The following is a 22,899-nucleotide window of genomic DNA, read 5'->3' as shown; positions in this document are numbered from 1 at the left end:
GGTATACAAGAAAAACCTAGAAACACCCACCTTGAAAAAAATGTTAAGCTGCAGAGACCTAAGGGGAAGGGTTACCATCATCTGGCTGTCCAACAAGCCAAGCTTCACAACTGCACTTACACATTGAAAAAAGGAAAACGAAGCAAAACTCAGATGGGGAAAAAAAGTTTTTACTCCTAATGAGGCTTCTACTAACCTCTTCCGCACCATTATCTCATTACTCTGCATAAAGGATGAGTGAAAGAAAGGGGAGGAGGAAGAATGGTTGAAGAAGTATCCATGAAGTTTTCAAAATTATAGTTGAGATTTGAAAATTATTTTTAAAAGTCATTATGTAAACGATTAAGAAAAGAGTGGTAATGTAGCCCTCCTGAGAAAGGCAATGGCATGAGAAAAGGCAGGGCTCTTGTAAAACAAAGAATCTACAGAGGATTAAAAGAAAGGAACAATTTTCTTGAAATATAAAGCATATTTTAATAAAGAAAACAGTTCAGAAAAAGGTGGGAAGGTACTTTGAAGCCTGATTACTAATGGACAACTCTTAATAGTTAGCCAGCATTTACTCAAACTTAAGACAGCTGAATATCATTAAAGATTTTGAAAATGGGAGTGTCCTATCAGACACCAGAAAAACCAATTGGGTAGGGTGGATAAAAAGAAAGTGAAAAGACTAGCAAGGTGGCATATGCCTATAATCCCAGCAGTTCAGGAGGCCAAGGCAGGGAGATCAAAAATTCAAAACCCATCTCAGCAACTTAGCAAGGCCCTAAGCAACTTAGCAAGACCCTGTCTCAAAAAACTAGAAAGAGCTAGAAATGTCCAATGGTAAAATGGCCCTGGGTTCAATTCCTAGTATCAAAAAAGGTAAAAAGGAATCTATACGGCAAAGACGAATGAAGAAGCTACCACAATAATGCAGGTAGAATGCAATGGAACCTCAACTAAGGTGGTCACCACAGCAGAATGAACAAAATCTACTTCAAAACTTTAATCCAGAAATGTGAAATGGCTATATAAGAGTCAAAAATCTAGGATAACAAGGAGATAAAGCTCTCTTTCTTTATAACTTCATCTCCTTTAGGATGAAATCTTTCCATTTATTTCTCATAAAGCGCTCCAGGTTTAGTATATCCTCTCTATTCCTTACACTACCAACTCAGCCCAGGTCCTTATCAGCTCACACCTGTACCCTAACACCTTTCTGATTAGTGTCTCGGTCCCCCAAACCAGGTCTTCCTCCTCTAGAAGAGTATCTAATCTTTTTCATGAGTTCAATCTCCTTAAGAAAAAGTTAAAATAACACCAGAAAAAATATATCAAGCAGCATGAACTCAACAACCCCAGAATTTTCCAGATTCCCCAACTCCATCTTTGCCTATGGTGCTACTTCTACCTGGAAGGCCATTCTCCAATTCTTTTGCCCAGAACTTATTATTCTTCAATACACAGTATCTCCCCCAAAATTTGACTCCTCAGATTTTTATTACTTTCTTTCTACTTAAATTGCATAATGCACTTAAGTCACATCATTCAAATTCAAATCATCTGAATATTCCCTACTTGTCAAATTTTTTAAATTCTCTTTCCAAAACGAGCAAAGTTCTTTAACAGCATCTTTTTGCATGCTTACTAACTTGATCTAGAGCCTGGTACATCATAAGCACTATAAGCACTGATTAAAAAGACTTCTTGAAGTGGGTCTTCAAGTATAAATTAGATTTTGTTAAGAAAAAATTCTAATAAAGAAAATGACACAATCAAAATAATGGGAAATATTTGAGAAAATAAATAGTCATAGAAAGACATAGATGAACCAGGTGGTATATACAGCTTCTCAAGAAAAGAATGAGAGGAAGAGAACAGCTATGTAGAGATTTGTGATGTACCAGAAGTTACATTATGGAATGCACTGGAAATTATTTTCTTTACACAGAAACAAATGTAGATATATAAAGTAAATGAAACATGCTGAAAGAGATAATTTTTTAATAAGAAAGAAATAATGTGGGTCTTACCCCACCAAGTTCCTAACATTATCTTTTAACAGAGCTTCTTAACAAGTTTTATAACTACTAAGAATTATATCTAATTGGAAGACAGGTTACTAACTTTCATTGACCATTCACTATGTCAACCAGCATGCTATGTTTTTACATATATTCTTTTGTTTAATCTTCATAATAACGTTATAAGGTAAGTACTACTAGTGCTGTCTTACCATTTTATGGATGAGGAAAGTTTGATGCTCAGAGAAGATAATTAAATTGCCCATGATGACATAACTACTAAGCTGCAGAAGCAAGATCTCTAAGGCTTTTTAACCAGTACATTAGGCAGTTTAAGGCTAGGTTTAAATTGGAAGGGCCTTAATTACCAAATACTAAATTCTGAATTTTAGTCTTTAGAGGAAAGTCAATGAGGGAACATCAACTATCTACTGATTATCTCCAATAAATATTAAAATGCCTATTTTAGTCTTTTGACTAAAGCACTGTACTAGGTACTTACAAAGGATGACAAGGACCAGTAATAAAAGGAGTCTCCAGGGACCCTCACACAGCCTGAGAAGTAAATGAGGTCAGGAAAGTCTTCCCAGAGGAACAACATCTAAGCTGAAACCAAAAGAATGAATAGGATCCAAGCTGGATGCCCTGGAAGAAGCCTATAATCTCAGTGACTCAGGAAGCTAAAGCAGAAGGATCACAAATCAAAGCCAGCCTAAGCAATTAGCAAGACCCTGTCTCAGAATAAAAAATAAAAAAGGCTATAGCTCAGTGACACAATACCTCTGGGTTCAATCACCTGTAACCCCCACTACATACACACACATACACACAAGAGTAGAATCCAGCACTGACCATACAGCTACTCCAAGCATCCCATAATCAAAACACATTCCCTGGCCCTGACAGCAAATCCAAAACCAATTCGTGCCCCTCAATATTCCCTGTATAAGTGCATCACGACCACAATCATTATTTACCTCTTCTCATAAATATCTCAGATTATAAATATCTACTAATGCCAGACACTAAGAATTGTAAAGTTTCATTAATGCCAAAGATGATTAAGACATAAATTAGGTGTGAAGACAGCTTAATGCACTGTGTTTTGCCTGATGGGGGTCAAGAGAAGACATTCTGATTTTTGTGGGGATGGAGACACAGTTCATGCAGACACTGACCCACATACTCTACTATCCTAACAATAATACACTAAACCACAGTATCTATTCAATCACAATTCCCCACAAGATGCTCAATTGAGAAGAATCACGATTCGAGGGGCCAAAAGCACCTCCGTCCTGGGACAACACAGCAGTGGGGGACTTTCTGACAGAATTCTGAAAGGTGTAAGGGGTTGGGGGAGTTCAAACAGCAGAATGATACGCACATTCATTCCAACCTCAATGCCACTACCTTACTTCAGAATCTGATTATATACTACAGTAATTATTTCCCAATCATTTCTCCTTCCGTGCTCAAGAAGCCTGCAATCTTGAGTCTACTATTACAATAACTTACAACAGTTAGAAAGGAGGAAGGGAGGAAACATAAATCCCATTGTTTGGTGCTTAAAATTCTCCAGTGATTTTAGGGCAAGAATGAATCCAAACTCTTTGCACAGCACATATTTGCCCCCCTTTAACATTTAACCTTTTCTTACCTCAGCCACTTGAATCTCATACATGATTCCTGGTTCTTCTATGCTCCTCCACCTTTGTTCATGCTACTCTTTCAAAGTTCAGGTCCAAAATTAGATGCTCATTCATGTCAAAATGACATGCTCATATTGAGCAATTGCAACCAATATAAAACTCACAATTTCATCTATCCCCTCCCTTCCTAGGCCATGTATTATTTTTTTTTTTAAACCCCTTTGTGGTCCTGGGGATTGAACCCAGGAAAATTCTGCCCCTGAGCTATATTCTCAGTCCTTTTATTTGAGACAGGGTCTCACTAAATTGCCCAGGCAGGACTCCAACTTAATGATCATCCTACCTCAGCCTCCCGAGTAGTTGGGATTAGAGGCATTAGCCATCAAGCCTAATTAGACCATGTATTTCTTGAAGAGTTATGGAGTGTTTTCTATCTATCCCCTACATGCAGCATAGTGTCTGATGGACAATAGACCAATATATGTTAAGCAACATGAACATTTTATACTGAAAAAATCAGATTAAGATCCATTAGAAAGCTAATGGGAATATCTGATCATGAGGAAACAGCAATCTAATAAGAAGCAAGTATCAACTAAATCTAGGACAGACCTCATCCACCTCATGTTCCAGTCACATACATGCCCAAGCCCCTCTGCACCTAAATGGACAAACTTTTTAAAACTATGCTTTTTAAATTATCCAATTTGGTTCCATAGCTGTTTTTTGTTTGTTTGCAGTTCTGGGGAATCAAACCCAGGGCCTCATGCATGCTAGCAGGCATACTACCACTGAGCTACATCCCCAGCCCTCCAGGGCATTTTAAAGGGATTATCAATTTTACATGCAATCATACAAACATTTACCTAGCAACTGCACTTCTAGGAACTCTATCCAACAGAACTACTCGAATGGGTACACAAAGATATACATATCCAATTCTTTCACTAAAGAAATTTAATAGCAAAAAAAAAACCCCAACCTAAAATTTCAAAAGATCAAACCACATAAGTATATTTCCACATGGTAAATATACACACACACATAAACTTAATTTTTTGATAACCATGTCAAACTATGAATGGTATTTATCCTATTCATATCCTATCACTGAACTCAAATTTATTTGTCTTTAGCTCACAAAAGGTCAAAAAGGAAAAAAAATTCACTTTTATCCTATTTCTTTCTAACACATTAATGATACAAGTACTTCTGAACAATCCTAAAATCAGATTTCTTTTTTTTTTTTTTTTAAAGATTGAGAGAGAGAGAGAGAGAGATTTATTTTTTAGTTTTTGGCGGACACAACATCTTTGTTTGTATGTGGTGCTGAGGATCGAACCCGGGCCGCACGCATGCCAGGCGAGCACGCTACCGCTTGAGCTACATCCCCAGCCCCTAAAATCAGATTTCTTGAAGAGTCCAAGCAATTCAAAACAAAAGGGTTATTCTTCAAAGTCCATGGCCAAATTCCAGAGATCCAACTGAAATCTACCTTATCCCCTTTAAATTGAATTAATGATTAAAAATGTCTTCTCAAATGCCAGGGGAATGTTAAAAGTTAATAACGGGACTGGGGTTACTAACTCAGTGATACATCGCTTGCCTAGCATGTTTGAAGCCCTGGATTTAAAACCTAGCAGGCCCAAAAGAGGAGAAAAAGAAGTTAATACTAACATCCTTCTTTTATTCTCGAGAGGCAAAGAGTAAATAGTAAGGAATAAATCATTAACGGCAAAAAAAAAAAAAACTGTAGCCATATTTCTAACATATAATATTCTTCTTTTTCCCAAAATATTTTTTAGTTGTAGTTGGATACAATATCTTGCTTTATAAGTGATGCTAAGGATAGAACCCAGTGCCTCAAATGTGCCAGGGAAGCACTCTACTACTAGGCCACAACCCCAGCCCCAACATATAATATTCTTAAGGTGTTCAAACATTCTCCATGGTAGTATACAAACAATTTAATGAAAATTCCTGATAGTTCAACTTATAAGACCAGTATTTCTTTCAGGTTTTTGTTTTGTTGTTGTTTCCAGTGCTTTGGATTGAACACATGCAGGACCTGGCAGATGCCAAGCAAGCAACTCCCCTTCCCCCAATAGAGTTCCATAAAGCCTCTATACTAGCAAACATCAGACACTCACTAATTAGCTTTTAACCTCTATCCCTTCACACCCTCTGGTAGAGGTGCTAATAAGCAGTCACAAAGGCCAAACAGCAAGTAGCAGAAGAAAGCCTACATACCAGTTCTTAGCAATTTTTGGTTTAACATCTTAACAAAATTGTTATTCATCTTTTTTATTCTCCAACACTTTGCAGTCTAAGTGAATTTGACCAGGACTGACCTTTAAACTGCTCCCTTTTTAAAAAGGAATTAAAAGGTGATGGGGCTGCATTAAGTTTGATGCCACGCAAGCAACTTTTTCCAAGCAAGGGCAGAATCTTCTGAACTTAAAATTCAGAGTAAGATCTCATTTTAGATTCCTAGTTCAAGTAACAAGAACCAAAATTCTTGATAACATTTAGATAAAACAGCATTAAATTTATCTCTCATATACATTTCCTGACTCTCAAAAGCTTGGAGAAAAACTTTAATTCTAAAAAATTATTAGAGAATAAAAGGCAAGCTCAGTCAACAATAATAAAACATGGCTAAATAATTCCCTGGTAGAGAGAATTCACATGTTAAAATTCTATCTTAAAATCTTGGAAAAGCAAAGCTTGCAGAAAATAATTTTTATTAAACACCTATTACTAGCCACATTGTACTACCCAGATGGACCTGTTGGCACAAAGATTTAAAATCTTCACATACAATCTTTAAATTTTCCTTTTCAGAGGACTGGAGTTTTTCATTTCTCAAGTATGAATTGTGCTAGATACATTGATGAAATTGGTTTCCACATACTTTGTATTTGTAAATTTAAAATAGAACTAAAATTCCAATCTGCACAACCAGCTATCAAGCAGGCTCAGTAGGCTTTTCACTTTTTTTTTTTTCCCCTACCTTTATCCTATCAAAAGCAAGAAAAAGGTCAGGCACTTGATGGTGCACACCTATATTCTCAGCAACTCAGGAGGCTGAGGCAAGAAGATCACAAATTTGAAGTCAACCTCACCAACTTAATAAGGCCCTCAACAACTTAGCTAGACCCTGTTTCACAAATAAATAAAAAGGATTGGGGATGTAGCTCAGTGGTAAAGAGCCCTAGTACAAGAAAAAATGGATTGGGGTTTGGGCTCAGTGGTAAAGCATTTCAAGAGCATAAGAAGGTTCAACGGGAGTAGGGGGAACACTTGTTAAGCAAAAACAGACTAAGACATAGAGAAAAAGTATCTATTGCAGCCTTTTGGAGTCCCAAGTTTTTTGACAAATCACATCTATTGGCTTACTTTCTTCTATATATTTTACCCAAAATCCTAATAGATAGGCACAAGGCTTAACACAGAAACAAATCCCAGAGTAAAACTCATCACTAATTATTTAGTATTAAAGCACTTTTCTTTCCCACTTTCTTCAATTTAAATAAGTTTCTACCTTGATTGCTTAGATTGAACCAGATCACAGGAAACATATTTTACACTAATGCCCTCTGCTTGCTCATTTAATGAAGAAGCACAGTACAGATGTCTCAAATAAAATGGCCCCAAACACCCGATCTGACAGTGCAATAAAAGGCTTGGACCATATCTTTTCCTAAAATAGGATGACTGTTTTTGTTGCTGTTTGCTCTTTTGTTGTTCGTGTTTTTAATCTGTACTAAGCCTAGTTTTTAAGCCATGTTGCTTTCTGAAGACATATATTTAAATTATAATTTCTATCAATAAATTGATATTAGTATCCAGGCACACTAAATGCTGTGCAAAAATATTCCTGCAAATGTAATAACTCATAATGCAAAGTAGGACTCTATCATCCATACTTCCCATTCCTGGAGATGGGAGCTCAAAACTCAGGTGAACACAATATGGTTATAAGATAGTATGAATTAGGAAAAACAAATACTCCACTGTACTGTACAGGTCTCCAACATTTAAAGGCTACCAGAATACAGACAGGAGGTAAGTGATATGCATTACTTGTTACTTATGCATTAAGGAGAGAATTGTGGGTCACAGAAAAAGACCAGAATGCATACTTGGGAGGGCAACTTACTAGTTATCATTACCACATATTTGGTCTACACTATTCTTTCCCCTCCAGACTCAAAGAGAATGGAGAGGTCCAGGGGTAGGGGGAGAACAAAAAAAAAAAATTAGATATATACATTTCTGAAAGAAACTTGACTTAGAATCTGTCTTAATGACTTCACCAAGATGACCCAAAAAAAAAAAAAGCCCCACCCAAAGAAGCGGATTAAAAAAAAATTGCTGTTTCAACACAGTTCTCTATTATTGTTCCAAAAATCCAGTATGAATTAGTTTAACGGTTTTTAGAACATTTTTTAAAAATACTTTTCTAATAGAACAGATAATTAAGCTTTACTCAAAAAAAAAAGAACCTAACTAGAATTATTCAATTTCTAACAGGCATCACAAACCAAAGGACCCATGTTTATAGATTACATCAATCAGTCAGATCATATCAAAGAACAAAGCCAAACTTGTTATTTGCTTAAAAATACAATTAAAAATCTGTAGTCAAACCAATAACATCCAGAGGATAGAGAGACATTGGTGGTTACAGTGTAGCACTACTAAAGATGGAAGAGTACTGGCAGTGTTTAGAAAGGGCGGAGGGAACAGACTATAGTTATTTTCCTTTCTTCTTTCCTTGATAAAAAGTTCACAAGTAAGTAAACTAAGGCTTATTCATTTTCTAGTTTCCAGAATTTTCCTCAACAATCAAAGACTGCTCTACAGGTTTAACCATAGAAATAATATGTGTAAGGAGGAAGAAAGAAAACCAGGCACAAATTTAATGCATCACTGTGGAAAAGCATAAAAGTCAAATACTAATGTTCTGAAGGCTTTCAGAAGAGAAGCAGAAACACATCTATCTCAATACCTCACTTCAAGAGATTCATAGAGGTGGAAAGTCCAAAAACACCCCACCCTATTACAAAAGCTCTAATCCTTTACTTCACTGAGCACTCAACTGCACAACCACGATTCACACTTATTTCACACACAATGAAATAAGTCAATTATTGACAATCATCTTTACCAGAAAACAGACCTTTTAAATATCTAATATTTCCCTCCAAGTAGTTCACACTTGAGAAATAGATAACCACCTCAAATTATGAGATCACTAACAAATATATCCAAAAGACTGAAAGTCAAAGGAATCCTACACTTTGTTGGATAAACCTCCTGGAAATCCAAAATTCCATGACTGAGGGTAGTTATCTCACATTTATAATACATTTTTTAAATTCCTAAGGGATGAGCACTTCTACCTTGCCTTATTTTTAGAACTACACATCACACTGCACATTATCACATGACATGATGTAACTGTTAGCAAAGAAAATGGCCCAAACCATGGAAAACATACATGATAAAACAGATCAATACACACTTAAGAATCACTATATTTTATATTTACTTGAAAAGAAAGTTTAACTCTAGATTTTTTTAATTGAAAGTGTCTAGTAACCCGTGTAGAAACAGAGAAATGTACTTTGTATTTTCCATTAGAAATTTACTCAATTATGGGGAAAACTGAAATGAAGTAACAGATAAATAACATTCTTCTAAAGCTACAGGATTAAAAGCAAAAAATACCCAGCATCAAAAATGTAACAAATATTAATGAAATATCCTTAGGTAGCACACATTACCCAAAAGTATACACTGTTGTTAAAAGAAAAAAAAAACTTAACTGGCAACGCCTGCAGACAATTGAAATTATCTAAATTGGTAAAACTATGTGAGGAACCAAGTACACCCTATAGAAGGGGGAGGGGAAACACACCCACTTAAGCCTTTGTAAATAGTGGTACTTTAAATGACCCAAAAAGCAGGAGGGAAAGCGAACTACAGACCATTCTGAGAAATGGAAAAGATATTCTAATGTACTACTTGAAAGTACTTCTGAAGCGAAGTTCAGTAACAATCTATAACTATATCATGATTATGCAAGGCGAAGATTATGTAATTTATCGTTTATTTTAAAAATGTTCTCCGACTCTGTAACTGAAAGAAACTAAAACATTTTGAGCTCCTCAACGGGAGAGGAAAGGTCCCTCTAAGCTACAATTTAAAATATAAACATACACCCCAAAACAAACAAAAAAAACACAATGATTGCTAGCCACGTGACAAAGGAGATGGCAACACCAGGATTGTGAATGGAAGGGAGGGAGAGGGAGGTTGAAGGACTGGAGATATTACTCAGAACTTTGGGGACCGCGGAATTCGGGTCTTCTGACCATTAAGGTGCCAAACTCTGGCTCCTATGAGTTGTTCTCCTAACACCCTCAAGTGCAGTTTTATTAATAGGTCACGGAAAATGCTCCAGTGACCTCCAGGATAAAGGGGGGGAAACAGGAGGAGGAAAGAGCAATTTAAAGTGGCGCCATCATGTCACCCCTTCTCCCCTAAGGCAATCAATAAGCAATAGTTAAGTAACGTGCTTCTCCAAAAATCCACACTGGGATTCCAACATTTGAAAACAAAAGGGTTTTTAATTTAATCACAAGAGTAGGGCTGATCATATGGAAAACAAAGTATTTGCAGAAAATCTAAAGATTATCAGGCGGAAAACAGCACCCCCCAAAAAAAAAAAAAAAGAAAAGCATTAAGATTCCAACTCTCACTTAAAAGCAAATGCCTCTTCCTCTTTAGTTAAAAAAAAAAACAACACGTCCGCCTGAGGGGGACTAGATCTGAAAACGTAAGTGACCTCAATTTACAGGCAGCAAAAATAATAAATAAATGAAACAATCAGAGTTGTGATAAAAACCGTGAAACGCTCAAGATATGTGTTCGAGCAAAGAAAAAGACCTTTTGCAGTCAAGAGAAGTTCAAGGCGAGAGCCAGAGTTTGTTTGGGTTTTTTTTTTTTAAAACAGGAATAAACCATGTTCTCCAGGCCGCCTTTTTAAATAGAACGCCAAAGGAAAGCCCAGCGAACGAGGCGGCAGCTGGTGGGGAAGGGCCCCCGCACACCCCCGCCCTTGGGGCGACTCCCAGCCCGGACCCGCAGCGGGGAAGCCCGGAGAGGCCATTTAAAGTTCCGGGGATTTTTCCTCCCCTGCCCTGCCTTTCTAGTTACAACTAACAAAGAGAAGAAGAAATGGGAGCCACAGGGAGAGCGAAGAGAAGGAGAAAGGGCAGCGGGAGGAGGAGGAGGAGAGGAGCAGAAGCAGCACCTACCACGTGATGGAGGAGCGTAGCCCGGGCGGACTCGGCCCCACAAAATGGGCGCAGTTTGCAAACAGCCCCCCGGCCTGGGCGCCGAGGGCCGGCGGGCGGGGGCGCGCGGCGGCGGCTCCGGCCGGGCCCGCCGCTCTCCTCCCCCCCGGCGCCCGGAGCCGCCCTGACTTTCCGGGCGGGGGGGCGAGGCGGAGGGGGAGGGGAAGGCGGCGGCGGCGGGGAGCGGCCGCTTTTTCTTCTCTTCGGGCCCTTTCTCCGGCCTTCCTTCGCTCCGGCGTGGCCTGGGCACTGCCGGGTACCGCAGCCCGGCAGGGCGGGCGGGGGCAGAGGGTGAAGCCGCCCCCCCGCCCCGCACAAACAAGCGCCGCCGTCTGCAGCCCGAGCCCGCACCCGGCCGCCACCCCCGGGCGTCTCTTCCCGGCCGGGGAGCGCGCTCCGGCCGCCCCCCGCGCCGCAGCGGCGAGACAAGTCGGCTTCTCTGCGATGCTCGCTTCTCCCGCCGGCTCGGCGAGCGGTGGCGGCGGTGGCGGCGGCACTGGGAAAATGGCGGCCGAGCTCCTTTTCCCTCCCCCCCCTTTAATCTGAAGCGGAGGGAGAATGGAGCGAGCGAGCGAGCGGGCGAGCGCCGGGGACACGGGGAGGAGGGACAGCAGCGCCTCCGCCGGCTGCGGCTGCGGCGGTGAAGGGCCGCTCCGCCCCGGCGCGCCGCCAGGGGGCGCCCGGCGCGCCGCCCCCATGGGCCGCCAGGAGGCGCGGCCGCCGCCGCCTCAGTCATGGCTCCTCGCCGCGGCCGCTGTTTCTGCACCTCCGTCTGCGGAAGCACGCCAGGCCCCACTGCCTCGGACGTGCAGCAACGGCACGAGGCATTGCGGCAGGCAGAGCAGGCCCCTGGCTCCGGCCGAGGTGAGGCTAACCTGAGGCGCTGACGCCGTCACATTCCCTCCGCGCTGGACTGGCGGTGCCGCGCGCCGGCTATGAGGGGCAGGGCGGGCTGGCGCCGCGGAGCGAGAGGACGTGAACGAGGAACTGTGTGCACTGTGTAGTAAAGAGGCTAAGACCGTCGCTGCCACACTATTCCAGGGCAAACCGTGCGTTGAAACAGGCAGAAAGCTCCCTGACCAGTGAAGCGGGTTTTGCCACCCGCCCTTTGTCCTACAGCCTGCCTCCGTACACTGCAGCACGGCTGGGCACTAGCCCCAGCGCCGCGCTCCGCAGCCGCCGGAGGCGGGGGGCGGGGGGAGGCACGTCGTTGCGCAGGCGCGAGCCAGGGCCCGCGCCGGGCCAGCCCGGGCAGGGGCAGTCGGGAGCCTGGAGGGGAAGTGATGGCCCACCAACGCCGGGCCCGCTGGGAACTGTAGTTTTCGTTAAGAAGCACGCGTCTTGTTTTGGGTGTCATGGTTTGGCAGATCCGCAAAACAGGCAAAAGGCGTTACACAATGCGCATTTATGCTTCCTGCCGCCACCAAATGGAAGTTCAGTGCTATGCTAAAAGTTTAACAAAGAACTCCATAGAGAAACCCAATCTCACAACAAAAAGCAAACTTTCCACTTTCCCACCAGAGTTTGTTTAATGTGGTAGCACCTTATTCCTTATGATGATTGTCAGTACATTATTTATTTTATTCCTTTCCCAAAATAGGGTCTTAATATTGAAATTCTAGTTTTTAAAAATTTATTAATATAATGCAAAGTCTCTATATAATTCCACCACCTTTAAAACTAAAGAAAAAAATGACTTTAAAAAAATTGTCAAGTCTGCACACAAGAAGCATATGGTCTGCTACCAAAAAGGAAGATGCAAAATGCTTTTTTTTTTTGTGTGTGTGTGTGTGTGTGTGTGTGTGTGTGTGTGGTTTACCAGAACCAATATCCGGTGTTATGAGCCACTTCTGCTCCTCAAAAACACCCTCCCTAACGTTACGGAACAGTTTTAGTCTGCCCACAAAGTTACACTAACCAGCTCCTACAGCATCTGCACCTAGGTTTCTCTGAGTCTATATTTGTACTCTTTCAAAAATCATCCTCAAGCACAATCATGGTCCTCAAATATCAAAAACAAACAGCTTTGAGTCACAGGGTCCAATTATACAAAGTAATCTTGGGAAGAAGGTTTTAAAAAATATAAACACACGTTTCTCCACATAAATACATATTCTATATTCCACACAATACAGCAAGAGTATGTTAACACACCATTCTAGGACCAATAGATGGCGAACTAGAGCCCTATTCTGAGATCTGAAATCTAAATTAAAGCAGAATGAAAAAAAAAAATCCACCAAATAAGGAAAAGCCTTTTGCAATGTATACTTAAATATTATATTCAGAAACTCATCACAAAATAATCTAGCCCAACTCTTAAAAATATGACTGTCAAATTTAATTAACTCCCCCCCCAAAAAAACAAGGTTATTATATACATTTTTCCAGGGGATTAGAATAAAGGTAGAAATGTTAATTTTTAAAACCATGCCTTTGGAAGAAAAATAAACTCCAGCTTTCCCCTCTTATTATTACTTAGCCCAGGAGATTACATTTGTTATGGCATTTAAAGCAGTCAACCTGTTTTACATTTGTATGTGTGTGTTTTTTGCTGGAGATCCAACCCAGGACCTTGTGCATTCCAGGCAAGCACTCTACAACTGAGCCATATCCCCAGCACCTGTTTTACATTCTTATCTAAAATCATGTCTTTCTGCTTAGGCACCAATTTTTATAAGAGCATCCAAAAGTGAACACCCACATATGGACACAAAATCTTAAATAAATAAATTTTCTTAAAATCTCCCCGAGAGACACACTGTATGTCAAGACTGTTGAAAACTCTCACACATACTCTCATCTTCCAAATCAGTCTTTGAAAAGTCTGATTGATTCTCTAATATCCACTCTATACAGATAAGTTTAACCCATTCTCTTTGCCAATAACTGGTAGGAATGGACATGAGATATGAACAGAGGCTATCTGGGAGGTCTCCGAGGGAGAACTGTGAGAAAATTTTCTTTAATCATAAAGACGAGATGGAGGAAAACAGTCCCTCAGAGGATGACACCTTCATTTGCTAAGATCTCCTTGCCCCTAAACTGAAGACACCACCAGCGTCAAAGGGGCAGAACAGACCAAGAACCTTGGTAACAGAATTAATCCACTCAATCAACCAACTCTGACATTTGCATGACTTCTGGACTTCCAGCTACTTTAGAATAATGTAACATGAAATATTTCTTGGTAATTTAAACTCAACTTAGGTTTATTATACCTGATGTTAAAAACCGTAACAATGTCATATTTTAAATATTACATTCCCTTACTTACATATTTTATAAATTTATGCATTATTCCTCAGACAATATTTTCCCTACTATAAATAACTCTGTATACATCTAGCTCCTTATCTGTGTTCTCTCTGCCTAGAAAAAGGCACTATTCCTACTCAACATTATTCCTTGTTCATTCTTACCCCCAAACCTACCTCCAACTCTTTTTATATATTCCACCGTGCCACTGTTATCATTTACTTAACAATAATGGAGATAGTTAGCATTATATTATTCTTGATTAAGTTGTTCTCTGTAATTCCTCTGAGGTTATTTTCAAATACCAATCTTACCCTTTCACCTTTCCAAGCCAGCCTGAAAGCCCTTAAAGGCAGGAACTATGGTTATGCAAATTTCAGATCTATTACTCTCATCAATACAATAAACATATTCCAAAAAGGCACTTTCTAACTTCCTTACCACAGACCTTTCAACAAGCCAGAAATTCCTAAAGAGAATATTCTGTCACAAACTTGGGACCTCATATGCCCAAAGTAATCTCAAAAGGACAAGAGATTACCTTTTGTTCTTCACTTAGAAAAAGTAATTAGTTTTGCTGGGCACAATGGCACATGCCTGTAATCCCAGTGACTAGGAGGCTGAATCAGGAGGATCTTTGAATCAAAGCTAGCCACAGCAACTTAGCAAGGCACTAAGCAACTCAGTGAGGCCCTGTCTCTAAATAAAATACAAAATAGGGCTGGGGATGTGGCTCAGTGGTCAAGTGCCCCTGAGTTCAATACACCCCAAAAAAAACAATTAGTTTTTTTTTTAAAGCAATTATATTAACTCAGAGCAAAGTCCTACAGCTTAGACCATTTAGTTTCAAAAGGAAAAGGAATCCATTTTTAATTATTTACCTTGCATCCCTGAGACCTTGTCCAGAACCTGGCAGAAAGGTGATATTTTATAAGAATTTGTTGAACACATTTAAAAAGTAATTTACAGCACAGAATTCAGGGGTATTCCCAGTTTCCATGCTTACCAGCTGCACAAAGTACTTATTCTGCATTGTAAAATGGAGATAACAATGGTATCTTTCTCATAAGTTTAACTATTGTTATTACTGAATGAAGCTATTTTCCATAGTTCTAAAATTGAAAGGTTAAAATGAGTTCAGCAAAGACCAGTTTGTCTTTCCTAGACTCTTCCCTACCTAGTTCATACTTCAAATCCCTATATACAGACTCCAGCAAACAATGTTTTCATTGTTTAAATTCAGATAACATTATATCTAAAAATACTTTTGACCTCCCTAAAAACATTCTAAGACTATTACAATCATAAATCTAAAACAACACTAAAAATTTTAAATGCATTCAACTCAACAAAAATCTAGTGGGCATCTATTAACCTTAAAACTCTTTTCCAGATACAACATAAATGAACAAACACATCTATCTATTTAAAAACCAAAAACCATGTTAAAATTGTACCTTTAAGCAAAATCATTAAATTGATAAATGTTTTCAGGTTCATATTTAACTAAGTTTTGTGGGTTTTTTTAATTTTTTTTTAATATTTATTTTTTAGTTTTCAGCGGACACAACATCTTTGTTTATACATGGTGCTGAGGATCAAACCGGGCTGCACGCAGGTGAGCGCACTGCGGCCTGAGCCATTTCCCAGCCCACTAGCTAAGTTTTAAATAGAAAAACCAGAATAAACTGAACCAAGGCTGGGCATTGTGGCACATGCCTATAACCTCAGCAGGTCTGGAGGCTGAGGCAGGAGGATTGCAAATGCAAAGCCAGCTTCAGCAACTTAGCAATGCTCTAAGCAACTCAGTAAGCCCCTGCCTCTTTAAAAAAAAAAAAAAAAAAAAAAAGGCAGGGTGTGGATATGGCTCAGTCATTAAGCACCTGAGTTCAATTCCTAATTCAACAAAGAAAAAAAACAATGAACCAAAATTAATAAATTTATTTTTTAACTTTTGGTACTAGGGATTGAACCCAGAGCAGTTTAACCACTGAGCTTTTTTTATTTTGAGACAGAGTCTCACTAAATTGCTTAGGGCCTGGATAAATTGGTGAGGCTGATTTGAACTTCCGATCCTCCTGCATCAGCCTCCCAAATCACTGGGATTACAGGCAGGTGCCACAATGCCTAGCAAAAGTTAAGAAATTTGGGCTGGGGATGTGGCTCAGGAGTAGAGCACTTTCCTAGTACGTGCGAGATCCTCAGCACCACATAAAAATAAATTAATAAAATAAAGATATTGTGTCCAACTACAACTAAAAAAACAAATAATTTTTTTTTTTTTTAAGTTAAGAAATGTGCTTTCGAATCCACCATCTGCGGTGGGACTGCCGCCACGATGCAGATTTTCATAAAAACCCTTACGGGGAAGACTATTAGCTCAAAGTTGAACCCTCGGACACTATAGAAAATATAAAAGCCAAGATCCAGGATAACGAAGGAATTCCTCCTGATCAACCAAGATTGATCGTTGCTGGTAAGCAACTGGAAGATAGACGTACTTTGACTACAACATTGAGAAGGAGTCCACCCTTCATCTTGTGCTGAGGCTTCGTGGTGGTGCTAAGAAAAAGAAGTTGTCGTCTTACACCACTCCCAAGAAGAATAAGCATAAGAGAAAGGAGGGTAAGTTGGCTGTCCTGAAATATTATAAGGTAGATGAAAATGGCAAAATTAGTCACCTTCGTGGTGAGTGCCCTTCAGATGAATGTGGTGATGGAGTTTTTATGGCCAGACACTTTGACAAACACTATATGATTTAAAGAATACTTTTTGAGCATTAAATTGATGGTCCCATCATCCTTTGATATGCCTCTTCACGTGAATGTTGATACACACATACTGTGACCCAGTGCTTCTGGGTCAACTACTGAATATTTTCACAACATAGTAATTTCTTAAATGACCTATATTTTGGCAGGAGTTATGTTATCAGCTGTCTAAGCTTAAGCCAGTTTTCAATTCAAAGATGCATCCTGTGTTAGTAGGATATCTGCCCTTTTCAGTACAAGGAAATATACTGCTGGTTAATGTTGTGTATAAGCTCTTAGAAATTATTCAGGATGAATCCTTGTAAAATATGTGATGGTGTTGTTCACAGCAAAAAAAAAAAAAAAGACAATTTTAAGCCATTAAAAAAAAAAGTTAAGAAATCTAAGTCAAAGAAATTGAGATGTCAAAAATATATAAAGGCTATCTATTTCAACCTCCATATTGTATTAGTGTAAAAATGAGGCCAATGAAGCCATTTAGAAACTCTCCACAGCCTCAAAGCTGAAGGACACACTGGGATCAGGGTCTCAATCTCCAATTTTCACATTCCCCAATGTATTACCTGCCTCCCAATAGAAACATTCTACTAGCTTAGTGAATAAGAAGTGAAACATGACAAACTTGAACAATATTACTTATCTTCCAGTTTCACAAGTATCAAGAACCAACCAAATTCAACTAAAAGAAAATGGTCATACTGATTACAATGACTACAAAGGTCCAAATTCAGATTTTTTTCATTAAATGAAAACTTGCAGTAATATTAAGCAATTTAAGGCATTTGGGGAAAGTTACAAATGTTGGCTTATTATAAGAATATACAGCACTCCTTTTATATGTCCCATCTAAAATCAAGATAATTTTATTTCTCATACTAGTGATACAAGCTCCAGATTTTACATATACTGCCTGCCAGGGGTGGTAGTGCATACCCATAATCCCAGTGGTTTGGGAGGCTGAGGCAGAAGGATCCCAAATTCAAGGTCAGCTTCAGCAATTTAGCAAGACCAAAAGGGGCTAGGGATGAATGTAGCTCAAGGGTAAAGAACCCTTGGGTTCAATCCGCAGTACCACAAAAAAGAAAAAGAAAAAAAAAAAGATACTATATCTTACCATCTCACCATAGAAGTGATCCAATAACTCATCAAGAAGAAAAATTAATTCTTAGTGAGTCTCATGATTTCATTATGTTAACAATAAGAACAATAAGTAATATTTTTTAAAAACATTCCTAAATATAGAAATAATTTACTTGGGGATAATTCAGAATATCAAGTTGGGCATGGTGGTGTACACCTGTAATCCCAGTGACTATGGGTGCTGAGGCAGGAGAATGACAAGTTCCAGGCCAGCCTATAGCCATTTATCAGAGATCATATCTCAAACATACATACAAAAAAAAAAAAAAGAAAGAAAAAAACCACCTGAATACATTGTATTGCTTAAAGAAAAACAAATCAGGTTTTCTCATCTTAGGCTATCATTAAAATCTAATGTCTAACCAGGTGCAGTGGCACAGGCCTATAATCCCAGAGGCTCAGGAGGGTGAGACAGGAGGATCAAGAGTTCAAAGCCAGCCTCAGCAATGCCAAGGCGCTAAGTAACTCAGTGAAACCTTGTCTCTAAATAAAACACAAAAAATAGGGCTGGGATGTGGCTGTGGCTCAGTGAGTTCAATCCCCAGTATTAAAAAAAAAAAAAAAAATCAAATATCCAATTTGTTAGTTTTCTTTTCTGCAATCCCAAATTTCAAAGTAATGACACCAGCACTACTTCTACTGCATACATCTTAACCAGGACTTTCTATGAATGTTTTGGTAAATTCTCTCACAAGGAATTCTATTAAGGTGAATTTTAATTAATCCCAATGTTTTGAATTTTAGATTAGAATACTTTAAAATTCTCAAATAACTAGGAAACGTACTTAACCAAAGCAGTTTATTGGGTGGGACACACCTGTAATCCCAGCAGCTCAGGAGGCTAAGGCAGAAAGATCAGGAATTTAAAGCCACATTCAGTAATTTAGGCCCTAAGAAACTCAGTGAGACCTTGTCTCAAAATAAAAAATAGCAAAAAGGGCTGCCAATGTGGCTCACTGGTTAAATCCCCCTGGGTTCAATCCCCAGTACAAAAGAAAGAAGTTGTTTATTAACCAAACGTATTAGGAGTGCTCTACTACACATACTGATTGTGCACATAAGGCAATATCAATTGAAGCAATCTGCCTAAGACCTAAACACTATCAAAAAATAAAAGTGAATGTCAGAATTTGCCCAAAATTTACCAAGAAACTACCTGCCTTCTCATCCAACTAAAACATAAAGCTAAGTATAGAACTTCAAGGCAGCTTTGAGAGGCCAAGTAGAGGAGGGCCTGATAAAAGAGTCAGGAATTAGAAAACACACTCAGAGAAAACAGAAGGCAACAGATATACAAGACAAAAAGACATTAAAAAATTTTTAAAGTCAGTTGCTAATTCCAAAATTACAATGAAACTTGTAAATCTTTGCTTCGACAGCATAGCAAACCTAGGGATTTTGAAAAATGCTACACCTGGTTCACTCCAAAGGAGAGGCTTATCATTCTTGGAACAGAAAACTTCTTTTTAACCCACTAATTTCCTGGATTCTAGAACTGGATTCTATGTATGCACAGGAATATTCAGCTATGGAAGAAGGAGTAACTAAAGCCACTGAAAAAAACAGGAAAAAACTTACTGGAGTGTCAATTTAATCAAATGTTGTAGCAAAATTAAACATACTTTTGTTAAGATAAATACAAATATTATAGAATATGATGTAAAATTCTAATTTATTTCAAGACAGAAAAACGAATCTTCTGGGCTGAGGCCTGTAGTTCAGTGGCAGAACACATGCCTTGCATGTGCAAGGTTCAATCCTCAGCACCACATAAAAATAAATAAATAAGAAAAAGGTATTGTGTCCATATACAACTAAAAAAACATTTAACAAAAGGAATCTTCAGGGACATGTCCTGCTGTGAACAAACAAACCTGCTCCAAACAACCCCAGACTCTGGTAGTATTTGAAAGTAGAAGTTACAAGAACTCTTGTTGAGACATTTATAGATAGGTACACATGGACAAAATCTCCTAGACAGAATCCCTTTGTGCAGATGATGAAACCTAAAAACATCTCTAATATAAATTATCTTGAGTACATTATCAAAGATACCATAAGCTATTGAGAACATGACTAGAATTCACAAAATGCTAAAGTCCCTGCTATCTTATCTCTGTCTTTCATTCACTAAGAAATCATATATAATTTCCTCAACAGCAATCTTTTTCCATTTCTGAATTAGACAAAAATTACTGAATCTAATATTCAGTATTTTCAACTATATTCCAAATTTATTCCCATAATCACATTTAGACACAAATTTAACAAAATTTGTCAAATTAATTAGCGCATGCACACACTCACACATAACAAACGCATACTGGGGTTTAGTTAAACCCCAGGGGCTTCAAGCATGCTAAGTTTGTACTCTATTATTGAGCTACAGTCCCAACCCTCCTTTCATTTTCAAAAAACTGGACATATCCTTAATGCCCTACATTAATTGCCATTCATCCATAAACATTTAGTTAAGTGCCTACTGATGACTAAACACTATAATACCTCTGGAAAAAACAAGTCCTTAGTCAACATTACAAACTATATGGTAGTTAATTAAAAAAAAGACTTCTATTCTTTGATTTAAGAAAAAAATATTTAGTTGTTGACAGACCCTTTATTTTTATTTCTTTATATATGGTGCTAAGAATCGACCATGCTAGGCAAGTGCTCTACCACTAAGCCACAATCCCAGCCCCTCATTGATATTTTAAATGGCTAAATATTCCAAGCTAAGAAGTGACCAGAACAATTAGCAAACCAGCAAAATTTTAGTTACGCATATTATACTTGAAATTCCACTGACTTCTGACTCCTTTTCTTTTTTCTTTTTTTTTTTTTTTGGTACCGGGGATTGAACTCAGGGGCACTCAACCACTGAGTCCTATTTATATTTTATTTAGAGACAGGGTCTCACTGAGTTACTTAGCACCTCACTTTTTCGGAGGCTGGCTTTGAACTTGGTGATCCTCCTGCCTCTGCCTCCCCTGCCACTAGGATTACAGGTGTGCACCACCATGCCCGGCTAAGTCATCCCAGAAATATTGCTGAGAGACACTTCTACGGTTTTGGGTTTTTTTTTTTACTACAACAATAATAGATTTTTTTAAAAAATTAGTTATACTTTTAAGTATTATCTTCATTGAGTAATTAGGCAATTATTTACAATTGCTAAATGAATGTTCAAGGAATTATTTCAGAATAAATCCAAGAACACTGTAATTCATTTAATAAGACCATTATCACTCCATTATTACTCTAATACCAAAATTAGACAAAAACATCACAAGAAAATTACGGGCCAGCCAGCCATGGTGGCACACACTGTAATCCCAGCAATTTAGAAGGCTGAGTCAGGAAGACTGCAAGTTGGAGACCAGCCTCAGCAATTTAGCAAAACCGTCTCAAAAAATAAAAAGGGATTGGGGATATAGATCAGTTGGTAGAGTACTTGCCTTGCATGCACAAGGCCCTGGGTTTAATCCCCAGCACCAAAAAAAAAGAAAAGAAAAAGGACTAGGGATGTAGCTCAGTGGTAAAGCAACCCTAGGTTCAATCCCCAGTTCAAAAAACAAAAAATCTACAGAACAATATTCCTTATGAATGTAGATATAAAAATCCTAAATAAAGCAAAATTAATCTAGAAACATATAAAAAGGATCACATTTTTATAATAAAAACACTCAACAAACTAGGAATTAAAAGAAACTTTCTCAACCTGATAAATGGTTTGGGAAAAACCCACAGCAAAAATAACATTTAGAGCCAGGTACAGGGGGGTACACCTGTAATCCCAGCAACTCTAGAGGCTGAGGCAAGAGGATTGCAAGTTTAAAGCCAGCCTCAGCGATTTAGCAAGGCCCTGAGCAACTTAGCAAGACCCTGACTCAAAATCTTAAAAAATAAAAAGTCTTAGGGATGTAGCTCAGTGGTTAAGCAACCCTGGGTACAATCCCCAGTACCAATAAATAAGTAAATCATGCTTAGGCAGATGCGTTTTCTCCATTAAGATCAAGAACAAAGCCAGGTGTGATGGTGCATTCCTGTAATCCCAGTGACTCACAAAGCTAAAACAGGAGGATCTCAGTTCAAAACCAGTCTCAGCAACAACAAGCAACTCAATGAGACCCTGTCTCTAAATAAAATATAAAATAGGGCTGGGGATGTGGCTCAGTGGTTGAGAGTGCCCTTGAATTCAATCCCTGGTTCCCCCGCCAAAAAAATTCAGAACAAGGGTTGGGGTTGTGGCTCAGTGTCAGAGCGCTTGCCTAGCATGTATGAGGCACTGGCTTCAATTCTTAAAACCACATGTAAGCAAATAAAATAAAGGTCCATCAACAACTAAAAAAATTTTTTTTAAAAATCAAGAACAAAACAAATAGATCCACTCTCCCTACCTCTATTCAACATTGTACGAGAGGTTTTAAACAGAGCAAATTGTCAAGAAAAAGAAATACAAAGAATTCAGATTAGAAAGGAAGAAATTAATTTCTGTTTGCAGATGGCATAATCTTGTATGTAGAAAATTTTAAGGAACCCAAAAACTATTAGAGCTATTAAGTTCAACAAGATTACAGGATACAAAAGCAACATATAAATAAAAATGGTACTTCTACACACTAGCAATAAGCAATGTAAAAATGAAACTTAAAATAATTCCAAATAGCATCAAAAGGAATAAAATGTTTAGAAATAAAAGGAAGTG

General features: G+C 38.6%; 1 protein-coding gene and 1 long non-coding RNA gene across 13 annotated transcripts in view; one reads left to right on the top strand and one right to left on the bottom strand.

Moving 5' to 3' along the window:
• Kansl1 (KAT8 regulatory NSL complex subunit 1) overlaps positions 1-22,899 on the bottom strand; it is a 197,334-nt gene that overhangs the window by 154,404 nt on the left and 20,031 nt on the right. The window contains exon 1 of one of the 12 annotated variants that reach the window (XM_078041927.1): positions 11,901-12,173. The exons of 10 other annotated variants lie outside the window; for them this stretch is intronic. The gene's annotated coding sequence lies outside the window, so the exon portion shown is untranslated. Of the gene's footprint in view, positions 1-10,986; positions 11,574-11,900; positions 12,174-22,899 lie in introns of those variants that run through there. One more of the 12 variants, XM_078041925.1, reaches the window with a different exon arrangement.
• Positions 11,696-16,858, top strand: LOC144376018 (uncharacterized). Its single transcript, XR_013436012.1, has 2 exons — positions 11,696-11,889; positions 16,572-16,858. It is a non-coding gene; the product is annotated as an uncharacterized LOC144376018 (long non-coding RNA).

Source organism: Ictidomys tridecemlineatus, chromosome 3 (assembly GCF_052094955.1).
Source record: "Ictidomys tridecemlineatus isolate mIctTri1 chromosome 3, mIctTri1.hap1, whole genome shotgun sequence".
Lineage (NCBI taxonomy): Eukaryota > Metazoa > Chordata > Mammalia > Rodentia > Sciuridae > Ictidomys > Ictidomys tridecemlineatus.
This window is presented reverse-complemented; position numbering and strand designations above follow the sequence as displayed.